We start from the raw sequence: 13,906 nt of genomic DNA, 5'->3' as shown, positions 1-13,906 counted from the left end.
CTCAAGTGTACTTTGGCTTTGCTTGCTAAATAAACTTTCTCTTGCACTAAAAAAAGAGAGAGAGGAAATTTGGGGTAAGAGTATAAATTCAGTTTTGAGGGCCAGTCTTGGATGGAGGGTGCTGAAACATCAGAGCACCCACAACAAAGCTGAGCCTGACAGAAAGGAACAAGATGCTGAAAGATAGCATTTGAGAAGGCCCTCAAACAAGGAAGCCAGACACTGTTGCTTAGTGATGCATATGAGCTATAAGCCATTTGAGAGAGAGGAATGGGGATGATCAATACAAAATGCAAGATAGTAGTTGTCCCTGGGCTGGTGAGGCAGGGGACATTTATGAAGAGAGGAAACAGGAAGGCCCCTGGTACAGCCGATACTCTACTCTTAAGTTAGAAGGCAGATCCTTGGGCATTCTTATCATTATGCTTTTTTTAGGTATGTGTGCTGCATACATTCTTCAGCTATCAAACATGCAATAAAATATTTTTAAAACATATATAAGCAACGACACTTCATTTTCAGTCATATCTTTGTCTAGGCAGCTCCAACAATCTGACTTGCCTCCAAACAGAAATCTAAAGAGAAAAATCTACTATTGATCAGAAACTTACCATTCTCAATTTTGCAGCCCATCAGAGAAGGTGAAGTACGCTTCAATAGTATTATATGACATTTGTGTGAATTTCACTGAAACCTCAGCTCTGAAAGTCATTGTTTAGTCTCAGAATTCATACATACATACTCCACTGGGAGCCAGAGATGTAGCAGGCAAATTTTCTTAGAAATCTAATGTTTGTTATCATTGCCTCTTACTTCTAAAAAGAAATGTTAGCACACTGCCACAAAACTCTCATGAATTCCATTTCTGTAGGAGAAAATGTATTTATAAAAACATCAACTACAGTTTTGGTATAAACAAAAGCTGCTCTATCTCAACCCAAGATACCTTTGTCATTAGCCACAACTAATTTTCAGAACGCTATCAGGAATTACCACCTCCTGAGGCAAGGTTTGCTCATAATAAAATTCGAGAATAAATGCAAAGCTCACAGTCATTTTATTTTGATTCTCCTGCTTCAAAGTACACCCATTATTGGATGACGTAGGGGAATAGTTCAGATGCTTTTCTTAACACATCAGCCCTGCTCTGAGCTATGAGAAAGACCTGTCACATCCTAATTGGGTCTGCTATCAAGTTTCTTAGGCAAATAAGGCCCCTAAAACACTTAACAACATAAGGCTAAATCACTTGGTTAATCTGCTTCCCTCTTCTTTCCAGATTCTCACATCAAGACACCAATACAGAAGGGCTAAGCAGCAACAACCTGTTTGGAAAGGAGGATGGTCTCTCACTGTTCCAAGATGCTCCATGCATCTCCTGGGAGCTGGGTGGAAAGGCAGATTCTCAGACCCACTGAATTTGCAGAATCAGAATCTTTGCTGTAACAACTTCCCAGGGGGTTTATGTGCACCTTAACTTTAGAGAAGCACTGGGCTAGAGGGTTTACCTTAAATTGAGGGCACATAAGGAGCACATCTTTCAATTACACTGCATCAAGTAGCTTTGGAGAGGGACTGATAAAAGCTGTTGGGAGATGAACCCCCATCCCCCAGTCATGTCATGCTGCTGTCACTAAGAAGCCAACCCACTGTAACTTTTTCCATCTACCCACCCTCCTGTGGAAGCTTTTAGCCAGGTCATTCCACCAGTATGGCATCAGGGTCCCCTTGGGGCCCTCATGACTTTCTATGATCCAGCAAATGGTCTAGCCAGACAGGGAGGGTGCAGGACCAGAACAGAGTCCTCAGACTCCAAGTCAATGGAGAAGCTAAATACAAACCACTCTGGGCCTGCACTTGTGGTCTCCCTACACACAAGTACACACACACAGGATATTTCAAGCCCTTGCTATCTTTCCTACAGTCTCCTTCTAGTAAACATCCTCTCTTCTACATTAATCTACCTCATGCCTTACCTTACGCTACCTCTCCCACATGGACACTGCTCCTCTGACAGCCTTTCAGGGCAGGACTGTCTTTAAATTCTTGTTCAAGTACAGTTGTTTCAACTTTCCCACCACCACTTTCCCCCACCCCACCCACCCATACCTCTCACCCTCAATCCTACCCCTGCTTAGCTTTGTCCTTGGGCCCTTTATACATGTTCTTTGATGACCCTTCTCCTTCTTCTCTCGTTACCCACCTCACCCTCCCATCTGGTTCTGTCAGTTTGTTCTTTATTTCAGTGTCTCTGGTTGTATTTTGTCTGCTTGTTTCTTTTGTTAATTAGGTTCCACTGATAGGTGAGATCATATGGTATTTGTCCTTCACTGCCTAGATTATTTCAATTAGCATAATGCCCTCCAGTTCCATCCATGTTTTCCCAAAGGGTAGGAGCTTCTTCTTTCTTTCTGCTGCATAGTATTCCATTGTGAAAATGTACCACTGTTTTTTGATCCACTCATTTACTGATGGGCACTTAGGTTGCTTCCAGCACTTGGCAATTGTAAATTGAGCTGCTATGAACACTGGGGTGCATAGAGGGTCTTTTGAATTGGTGCCTCAAGATTCGTAGGGTATAATCCCAGCAGTGGATATGCCAGGTCAAAAGGCAGTTCCAGTTTTAGTTTTCTGAGGAAATTCCATACTGTTTTCCACAGTGGCTGCACCAGTCTGCATTCCCACGAGCAATTTACTAGGGTTCCCTTTTCTCCACAGCCTTGCCAGCACTTATTGTTCTTGATTTGTTTATGATGGCCATTCTCACTGGTATGAAGTGGTATCTTATTGTGGTTTTAATTTGCATCTTTCTCATGTCTACTGATCCTGAGCCTCCTTTCATATGTCTGGCCCTCTGTATGTCCTTCTTGGAGAAGTGTCTGTTCAGGTCCTTTGCCCACTTTTTAACTGGATTGTATGTCTTCTTGGTGTGGAGTTCTGTTAGTTCTTTATATATTTTGGAGATTAAACCCTTGCCTGAGGTATTACTAGAAAATATATTTTTAGATAGGTTTGGTTCCCTTTTCATTTTGATGATGTTTTCTTTAGCTGTGCTAAGCTTTTTATTTTGATGAAGTCCCCTTTCTTTATTCTTTCCTTTAACCCCCTTGCTCTAGGGGACATATTGGTGAAAATATTGCTGTTTGGAATATCTGAAATTTTTCTGCCTATGTTCTCCACTAGGACTTTTATGGTGTTGTGACTTATATTTAAGTCTTTTATCTATTTTCAGTTTATTTTTGTGTGTGGTGTAAGTTGGTGGTAGAGTTTCATATTTTTGCATGTAGCTGTCCAGATGTCCCTATACCATTTGTTAAAGAGGCTATTTTTATACCATTTTATGCCTCTTCCCCCTTTGTTGAATATTAACCATAGAGACTTGGGTTTATTTCTGCACTCTCTATTCTGTTCCATTGATCTATGTATCTGCTCTTATGCCAATGCCAGACTGTTTTGATTACTGTGGTATTGTAATATAGTTTGATACCAGGTATTGTGATTCCTCCTCCTTTTTCTTTGTTCTCAAAATTTTTGTGGTTATTTGGCATCATTTATGGTTCTATATAAATTTCTGAAATGTTTATTCTATATCTGTGAAATATTTCATAGTATTTTAATAGGGATTGTGTTAAATCTATGAATTGCTTTGGGAAGTATGGAGATTTTGATGATATTACTTCTTCCTATCCATGAATGTTATCTGCTTCCATTTATTTGTGTCTCCCTTCACTTCTTTCTTCAGTGTTGTGTAGTTTTCTGAGTATGGGGCTTTTACCTCCTTGGTTAGGTTTATTACTGATACTTTATATTTCTTGTTGCTACAGCAAATGGGTTTTTTCCTCCTGATTTCTCTTCTGATATTTCATTATGGGCACACAAAAATGCCTTTGTTTTCTGAATATTGACATTGTATCCCAGTGCTTTGCTATATTCCCTTATTAGGTCGAGTAGTTTTTTGATAGACTCTCTAGGGTTTTCTATATATACTCTCATGTCATCTGCAAACAATGACAGTTTTATTTACTCCTTCACAATTTGGAGGCCTTTTATTTCTTTTTCTTGTCTGGTTGCTGCAGCTAGGACTTCCAGTACTATGTTGAACACAAGTGGTGAAAGTGGACATCCTTGTCTGTTCCTGATATTAGTGGGGAAGTTTTTAGTTTCTACCCATTGAGTATGAGATTGGCTGTAGGTTTCTCGGATATGGCCTTTGTCATGTTGAGGTATGCTCCTTCTTCTCCCACTCTTCTGAGTGCTTTTATCATAAATGGGTTCTGTACCTTATCAAATGCTTTTTCCACATCTATTGATATGATCATGTGACTTGTCTTTCCTTTTGTTTATGTGATGCTAATGTTTATTGATTTGTGAGTATTGTGCCATACTTGCATCCCTGGGATGAATCCCACTGGGTCATGGTGGATGATCTTTTTAATGTATTGGTGGATGCAGTTTGCCAATATTTTGTTAAGGATTTTAGCATCTGTGTTCATCAGTGATATTGGCCTGTAGTTTTCTTTCTTTGTTGTGTCTTTATTTGGTTTGGGAATTAGGATGATGCTTGCCTCATAAAAAGAGTTTGGGAGTCTTCCCTCTTCTTGGATTTTTTTTGAAATAGTCAGTGAAGGATAGGGGTTAGCTCTTCCTTAAATGTCTGTTCCACGGCTTTTGTGTGTAGGGAATTTTTTCATTACTGCTTTGATTTCACTATCTATTATTGGTCTGTTCAGGCTTTCTGCTGCTTCTTAGAGATTCAGTTTTGGAAGACTATGTTTCTAGAAATTTTTCCATTTGACCTAGGTTTTCCAAGTTCTTGGCATATAGTTCTTTATAGTAATTTCTTATGATCCTTTGTATTTCTGTGGTACTGGCTGTAATTTTTCCTCTTTCATTTCTGATTTTATTTATTAGGTCCCCTTCCTTTTTTTCTTGATGAGTCTGGTTAAAGCCTTGTCAGTTTTGTTTATTTTTTCAAAGAACAAGCTCCTAGATTTATTGATCCTCACAATTTTTCTTATAGTCTCTGTGTCATTTAATTCTGTTCTGATCTTGGTTATTTCCTTCCTTCTACTCAATCTGGGCTTTGTTTGTTGTTGGTCCTCCAGTTCTTGTAGATGTAGGGTTGGGGTGTTTATTTGAAAAATTTCTTTTTTAGGTAGGCCTGTATCACTACGAACGTCCCTCTCAGGACTGCCTTTGCTGTATTCCATAAGTTTTGGACTATTGTGTGTTCATTTTAATTTGTTTCCAGAAACTATTTGTTTTCTTCTTTGATCTCATTCTTAAACCATTCATTGAATAGCATAGCATACTATTCAATGTCCATGAATTTGATTATTTTTGAGTTTTTTACTTGAGGTTGGTTTATAGTTTCAGGCCCTTGTGGTCTGAGAAAATAGTTGATATGATTTAAATTTTCTTTAATTTGCTGAGGCTTGTTTCACATCCTATCATGTGGTCTATCTTTGAAAATGTTCCATGTGCATTTGAAAAGAATATGTATTTTGCTTCTTTGGGATGAAAGGTATATATATATATAAAATCAGTTAAGTCCATTTGATCTAGGGCATCATTCAATGCCGCCATATCCTTGTTGATGTTTTGTTTGGAAGACCTATCCATTTTTGACAGTGGAGTGTTAAATTCCCCTAGTATATGTGTGTTGCTAACAATATCTTTCTTGAAATCCTCCCAAGATTTTCCTCATATATTTGGGTGCTCCTATGTTGGGTGCATATATGTTTATAATGTTTATGTCTTCTTGATGGATTCTTCCCTTGAGTATTATGAAGTGTTCTTCCCTGTCTCTTTTTATGGCCTCTGTTTCGAAGTCTATTTTGTCTGATATAAGCATTCCTACCTCACCTTTTTTTCCCTCTCCATTTGCTGGGAATATTTCTTTCCAAGCCTTTACTTTCAGTCTGTGTAGGTCTTTTTTTTTTTTTAGGTATGTCTCTTGTAGGCAGCATATGTGCAGGTCATGTTTTCTTATCCATTCAGCTACCCTATGTCTTTGATCAGGGCAGGACTTTCACTCCTGCCCTCCTGCCTACCACCCAAAATGAGGTCTGCTTCCTCCTGTTTCCCTCCCTCCCTTCTACTATTCCAAGCCATATTCCACCTGCCCCCATCCCAGGAATAGCTTTTTTTGAGTTTATAACCTGGGTCCACACCACCATCTATCCCTGTTCTTTGTCCTCCACAGAGCCCCTTATCAGTCTCTGTCCAGGCCTTGCTATTACTTTGGGTAACACTATTTCCATTTCAAGACTCAATCCATATCCCTCCTCACAGTTCTTGGGTCCCCTAACTCCAGCACCATCTCCAGAAGTGCTCACTCCTATAAGTGCTCACCCTCAGAAAAGTTAAAACCCAATATTCATTCCATTCTCTTAGCCATCAGATCCTATGCTTTGGTTCCCTCAAACTCTCCATTTCATTTCTCACTCACTTTAGCTTCTCCCTCCAGCCACAATGCCTATTGGGAACCCCTCTTTGACCACTATAGGTAAGTTCTGGCCACTTTCAAAAAGCAGCACTTCCACAGAAAGGGGATTCTAGGCCCTTCACACCACAGTCAAGAGTAGCTGCATTTTATCTGCTTTATATACTTTTGTTCTGCATAAGATTTTGTGTAAAAGGCAAGATTCCACACCACAAGGAGTCTGAAAAAAATTACATAGATTATTAAAACTACCTAAAATGCTCTTTGCCTCTTCTTGTATCCCTCAAATCTATCTTGTACTCAACCCAAGTGATGTAGTCAAGATGCCAATTTGATGGCATATATACAAACATCACTCCCTAGCAGCATTATTCATAATAACCAAAAAGTGGAAACACAAATATCCATCAACTGATGAATGAATATATTAAATGTGGTATGGCCTTACAGTAGAATAGTATTTGGAAAAGAAAAAAGTCTGAAATATTGGCATATCCTACACATGGATGAACACTTGAAACATTATGCCATGTGAAAGAAGTGAGACAGAAAAGGCCATATAATGCATGATTCTATTTGTATGTAATGTCCAAAACAGACAAATCTACAGGGACAGAAAAGAGATAAGCTATTGCCTGAAGATAGAGAAGATGAAGGGAATGGGGAGTGATAGCTAAAGGGTACTGGGCTTCTTTCTGCAGTGCTGAGTATGTACTAAAAATCAGTTGTGGTGATGGCTGCACAACTCAGAATATACTGAACGTCACTGAGTTGTACACTTTAAGTGGATGAATTATATATGACCATATAATGATATGGTATCTTTTTGTGAATGATATCTCAATAAAACTGTTTAAAAAAATAAAGTCACTCCTGATTTAGAACCCTTCAAGGCCTACCCATTTCCTATAGGACCAAGACAACTGTCCTTTGCATATTACAGAAAATTCTCCATGAACTGGCCTCTGACTGCTTCACTAGTTTTATTTCCCACATACTCTCTGCTTGCCTTTCAAGCTGTAGGAATTCCAGACTACCCCGCCCCACTCCACATTCTCATTTCCTGCCCAGGCCTACATTCATGCTTGGACTCCCATGTCACCTCATCCTCCTCATCATCAAAGTTTCAGCTTCAGCATCCTGTTTTTCTCTGAGCTGGGTTGAGGGCCCCTCTTCTAGGTTCTCAGTTCTGTCTCGCTCACACTCCCAACCCAGGAGTTCAGGGAGCAACCACAGTCTGGCATACAACTCTAGAACTCACCATTTAGAGACTGCTTCTATGTATGGGCTCTGACCAGGACTAAACACATGAATCCTGGGCCCTATACCATCACCTTACCACAGCACACCTGTGAAGGGCCACACCATCACTCTGCTCACTGACCATTGCCATGGACCCCAGCACACAGGAGTCCGTACACTATCCTCACCAACAGAAATGCAAACATGGTCACTCTTCAGCCTTAGTCTCCAGCATTTCATTTTCTTCTCTGGGAAAGATCAAGTCAATTTTAAGTCCCTTCTGGAGCACTGCATTTAACATTTCAGGAAAACAATTTGTCCCCATCTCCTTTGTCTGGACTGGGAGCAAAAGTTCTACAAATGGCATTATTTACCTAAGAAAGAAAGAGTCATGGGAAAGGTTGTCTGTCCCCCAAGAAAGGAGACAGGAAGGAGGAAGAGAAAACAGAATCATATCAAAGCTCCCAAAACTAAACCTGGATCTTGTTCGGTGGCCAAAGTAATGATCCTGAGTCTAACTTCCTGACAATAAAGAGCAGAATTCCCAGTCTCTCTTATAGGCCTCCATCAGAAACATCTCCAGAATTTGAGTTTATTCAACACCCATGCACAAGGCACCTAAATTTTGGTGACAGTAGCTGACATTTAAGCAAATGACTAACTGACTGAATTATGTCAGCAACCTGGTAAGAAAAAAAACCCTAGATTGGCAACCCCCCTTCCCTGCATCATTGTTGCAATATGGTGATAGAGTACTTGTATAATGTAATTTCATGATGAGAATTCACATAAATAGGGGGCTCAGTGGCCAACAAATAAATTCCATCACTTTCAACTATTAAATCAAGATTGCGAACATTTTTGGACAAATAGATGAAGAATGAGTTTGACCAAGCATGAAAAGAAAACACCCCCACTATCACTAGGAATGTAAGACTGGCAAGATAAATGTCTAAATTTCAGGGTCAATCAATTATTTATAGACCATCTATGCCAGAGGCCTTCCTACTCCATACCTGTAAATACAGAAATATCCTTGAACCTGTGAGAACCTCATTTTCCTCAAGTGAACTTGAGGAAAATCCATTATTTCTGCACAAAGTGACCTCTTCAAAACAAAACAATATAGTTGGCAGGAGCAGCACACAAAGACGCCAGTCTCTAGAACCAACTCCAGTACCCATATGCCTGGAAAAAGCCTGAGAATAAGATGAACGCAGGTAGGTTCCAGCGATGCTCAGCATATGCCTCTGACCACCTGGAAAGTTCTGACTGAATCCTAAGGGATAAATGCCACACCAGACACAGACCAAGAGGTGGAATGAAAGAAAATGCTGATGAAGTGTTGAAGGTTGCTTTGCTAGACATCTGCTGAAACAGTTAAAAGTACGATACCAAGTCGGAGGAAATGCTGGTGTGCTTGGGAGTAGACCCTAAGGGCAAGTGGATCAGGAGATACCTTGGATAGTTCAAAATGACACTTTTCTGGCCTCTTACCTGACATGACTGGAACATTTCTTTTTTAAGTATATTTTATTGATTATGCTATTACAGTTTTCCCAATTTTTCCCCTTTATTCCCCCTCTGCCCTGCATTCCCCAGCCCCCCAGCATTCTGCCCCCCTTAGTTCATGTCCATGGGTTATACTTATAAGTCCTTTGAATTCTGTTTCCTATACCATTTTTTACCTCTCCCCATCTATTTTATGCCTACCAATTGTGCTTCTTATTCCCTGTACCTTTCCCCCCTTATTCCTTTCCCTTTCCCACCCCACTGAAAACCTTCCATGTGATGTCCATTTCTCTGATTCTGTTTCTGTTCTAGTTGTTTGCTTCGTCATTGTTTTCATCATTTTAATTTTTTTAGGTTCATTTGTTGATAGTTGTGAGTTTGTTGTCATTTTACTGTTCATAGTTTTTGATCTTCAATTTCTTAGATAAGTCCCTTTAACATATCATGTAATAAGGGCTTGGTGAAGATGAACTCCTTTAACTTGACCTTATCTGGGAAGCACTCTATCTGCCCTTCCATTCTAAATGAAAGCTTTGCTGGATAGAGTAATCTTAGATGTAGGTCCTTGCCTTTCATGACCTCAAATACTTCTTTCTATCCCCTTCTTGCCTGCAAGGTTTATTTCAGCTGATATCCTTATGGGAACTCCTTTGTAGGTAACTCTCTCCTTTTCTCTTGCTGCTTTTAAGATTCTTTCCTTACCTTGATCTTGGGTAACTTAATGATGATGTGCCTTGGTGTGTTCCTCTTTGGGTCCAACTTCTTTGGGACTCTCTGGGCTTCCTGGACTTCCTGGAAATCTATTTCCTTCACCAGATTGGGGAAGTTCTCCTTCATTATTCGTTCAAGTAAGTTTTCAATTTCTTGCTCTTGTTCTTCTCCTTCTGGCACCCCTATAATCCAAATATTGGAATGTTTCAAGTTGTCCCAGGGGTTCCTAAGCTTCTCTTCATTTTTTAAAATTATTATTTCTTCATTCTGTTCCAGTTGGATGATTATGTCTTCCTTTTGTTCCAAATTGTTGATTTGAGTCCTGGTTTCCTTCCGGTCATTGTTTGTTCCCTGAATATTTTGCTTTAGTTCATGTTGGGTATCTTTTATTTGCTCTTTCACTTTTCAACCAAGCTCAATCAGTTCTGTGAGCATTTTGATTACCAGGGCTTTAAATTCTCCATCAGATAGGTTGGCAATCTCCTTGTTTAGTTCTCTTTCTGGAATTTTGCTCTGTTCTTTCATTTGGACCATATTTCTTTGTCTCAGCAAACTTGTTAGGTTATAAGGGGACGAGGTCTTAGGTATTCACCAGGGCAGGGCAACCCTCTATGCTGCGCTGCAGTGCTGTCTGTGGGGGAGGAGACAGAGAGGGAACAATGCTGTTCACCTGCTCTGCTCTAGTGCACTTTCCAATGAACCCTCATGTGAGACTGGGAATTTCTCCCACAGGGGTAACCCCCACTGTAGTCCACAGTCAGCTCTGAGTCTCAGTTTCCTGTTCAGCCAGTCCCACCCACTTGGTGTACCCATCTTACCAGTCTTGTTGGCCTGGTTGACTGTTTCTTTAATTCCATGGGTGTAGGAGTTCCATGCAGTTTGATTTTCTGGCACTTCCAGTTATTTATTGATTTTAGATTGGTTGTTATCCTCTTTTTGGTTATGTGAGGAAGTGAAGGGTTTCTACCTACACCTCCATCTTGGCCAGAACTCCTCAATATGACTGGAACATCTTGCAAAGAAAATGTCAACAAAGACTAGTTCCTGACAAAGCATGATGCATTGGTTAGATCAGAGAACTAGACCCAAAAGAATTGGACCAAACAGAAGGAGACCTGACAGAAATTGTTTTAAACTTTTGACTTGGGGACAGAAGGCTGAGGAATAGCATCATAACTATTTTCTCATGAAATATAAATAAAAATGTAAATCCATTTATTGTCCATTCTATCACTGAGGGAAAAAAACAAATGAGAGGGTGTGCCAACTGAATTTCCTTTAGCTAAGGACTGTCTTGCTCTGAGAAGACATACAGTAAGTCACTGAGAGCTTACAGATTTCCTTCCTTGGAAATCTTAAAAATGAAATAGATCCCCATTTATCTGAAACTAAAATAATATTTTCAAACACTTTAAATCTTGTCGGGGTAGAGTGGGCTCTTCTTTTTAGGATAATTTGGAGAAAAATTAAAAATATATACTATTTAGTGTCCATTATGGATCCCAAATCACACTCTGGGACAGACACATAGTACATAGACTATGGCCCAGTTATAGAGTGATGTTCACATGTTATTGTTTATTTTCTTTATTTTTTTGTTGTCATTTTATTTTTTATTTTTTTAATTGTTGTTCAAGTACAGTTTTTTGCCTTCTCCTCCATCCCAGCCCACCCCCGCCCAGACCTCCCCACCTCCCTCCCGTATTTTCATAATAATTACATATTTACTGATGGAATGTTGAAGTTTTTGTTATAAAAAGATTAATCTCCAGAAATCTAATACTACTTAGTATGAGCCAATTTGTTAAAAACAGTCAGCAGTTATGGTAGACAAACTGAGGTTTTGGGCCGCGAAATTCTCAAAGAAGATTGAGGATAAATCACAAACAAAACACAAAACTCAGGGAACATCAAATTTTGCATCCTTACCCCAACCTTTGTTTAATAGCTTTTTTTCCCCTTACAAGCCTACATAGCTACTCCTTTTAGGTGTCTGGGGCTTGGACTGAAACAGGTTTTGCTCCCTAGTGTTTGAGTTTTTATCTTCCTAAATGTAGACCAACCTTTGCACATATTGCTGGCAGTTGCAGACCTGAAGCTGGCAAGAGGCAGTGGGAGTCAGGTGATCGAAAATGAACATCTCATCCTAAATACTGATCATTTTTTAAATTCTTCTTGCATTTCCCCCAAGTTTTTCCAAATTTAAGGCCTCCTGGAGAAAAGAAAGGAGGCTCTTTTCTCAACCCACTCCAGGTGTCACATCTCTAAACAGGAACCATCTGGATGAAGTTAGGATGCCTGAAGCTGGACCATCCTCTAGACATCTCCTACCTGAGCTAAAAGTGTGCATAGGGAAGAAAAATGTGCCATCTGCCAGCCTCTCTCCCTACCTCCTTCCTTTGCTCCTCCCCAGGAGGAAAGACTCTGACCAGAATCCCAGGGCATTGTTGGGGCCCAGTTTATTTGCAGGAAGAATCACTGGACATTAAAAGTCACACACATGCATGGGCCTCTATCTCTCTCTCCCACTTCCTCTTCCTGTGTAATTTGGGTGGGTGCTCGAGACTGATCTCCCCCATAACAAGATAAAACTTTTATTGACATAAGTCAATATGTGTAGACTAACTGGTCTAACAGGTGCTAATAGGGGTAACATAGTATATGCTTGACCTCCTATAAATATCTGAAACCACTGTTTTAATCACTTCCCATCTTTGCTACTTTGCTGCTGCCATCTTGTTCTCATTTGTGGGATTCTCCATGCTGTACCTAAAATTGTGTGTGCTTAATGTTTGCAATCAAGAGCTCATACAAAAACAGAAAACACAACAACTCTATTTATTAAGGCAAGGAAGAACATTACTCTTATGTACAAGAGGAGTCCAACATACCTAGTGCATTTCTCGAATGAGGACAGTGCTCTCAGAGGCACCACTGCTAACACATCCCAATGTGAGATGCTCCCCTTTCCTGCCCACCCACTCCACCCAACCTTCTTCCTTGTTAGTAGAACTATTGAATATACCACCCTTTGACTAGCCTGGTTCTTCACAGGGCCCCACTTTAAACCATCATGGTGGATGCAAACTCATGTACTGATGAGGTAAAAGTACTGTATGCAACAGAATTCTAGCCAATGGACATAAAGAGAAGTTTGCTAGAGGTTTTAGGGAAGGTCTTAAAAAAGGCACAGGAGATGGGGACATTCCCTCTTCTGCCTTTGGACATTGCTGTCTGTCTGCATACAGTGCCTGGAAATGTGGTAGTCATTTTGGAATGATGAGAGAAGCCAATGTACTTAGAAAGGTAAATGAACTATGGAACGAATCTGGACCCTGGAGGACATTACTGAGTTGCTGTAGTAATGAAGCCTTGCCTCTAAACATTGTGTTAAATGATAGGGACATTTATTATCAACATTTATAATGTCCCTATCATTTAAGCCACTTTTAAATTCTTAATACCTATAGACAAAATATCCAAATTAATAGAACCATTAGGAAGCAATGAGTCAAAACACTTTTACTCTACAACAGAACTGCAGCACACATGCATTTGAAGTATGCTAATTCACCAGTAACAATTTCCTGTGTTATTAAATAATTCACACCCTTCATTATACACTGCCCCTTACTCTGCACATCACACATTAAACATACATATCATCATGTAGAAGTATATACACAAAACTAAGTGTACTGTAATGTAAAACCCAAACTGTGTGTTGAATATCTGAGCTGACAGCAAAAAATAGTCAGTTCAGAATATGAAGATCATTTATCCTTGTGATCAGCCTGGCAATAGGCTCTACTGCACATTAAAATTTTGGAAATGCTGAATCCCTTGGAACATGCCTGTTTTGTGGATGCCTTAGATAGGCACTACAGGTAAGACTGGCTAAGCTTCCCAAGGTATCGCTATTACTATCTCTAGTCTGTGTGTTACTAGTACACTGTAAAGTAGCATGAACAAAATAGCAAAGCATCCAAGATGAGC

General features: G+C 39.8%; 1 protein-coding gene across 4 annotated transcripts in view; it reads right to left on the bottom strand.

The window, feature by feature from the left end:
- DTD1 (D-aminoacyl-tRNA deacylase 1) overlaps positions 1-13,906 on the bottom strand; it is a 311,404-nt gene that overhangs the window by 73,824 nt on the left and 223,674 nt on the right. The gene's annotated exons all lie outside the window — the stretch shown is intronic.

The sequence above is a fragment of the Phyllostomus hastatus genome, unplaced genomic scaffold, assembly GCF_019186645.2.
Source record: "Phyllostomus hastatus isolate PE091 unplaced genomic scaffold, TTU_PhHast_1.1 phas_contig_17, whole genome shotgun sequence".
Taxonomy (NCBI): Eukaryota; Metazoa; Chordata; class Mammalia; order Chiroptera; family Phyllostomidae; genus Phyllostomus; species Phyllostomus hastatus.
This window is presented reverse-complemented; position numbering and strand designations above follow the sequence as displayed.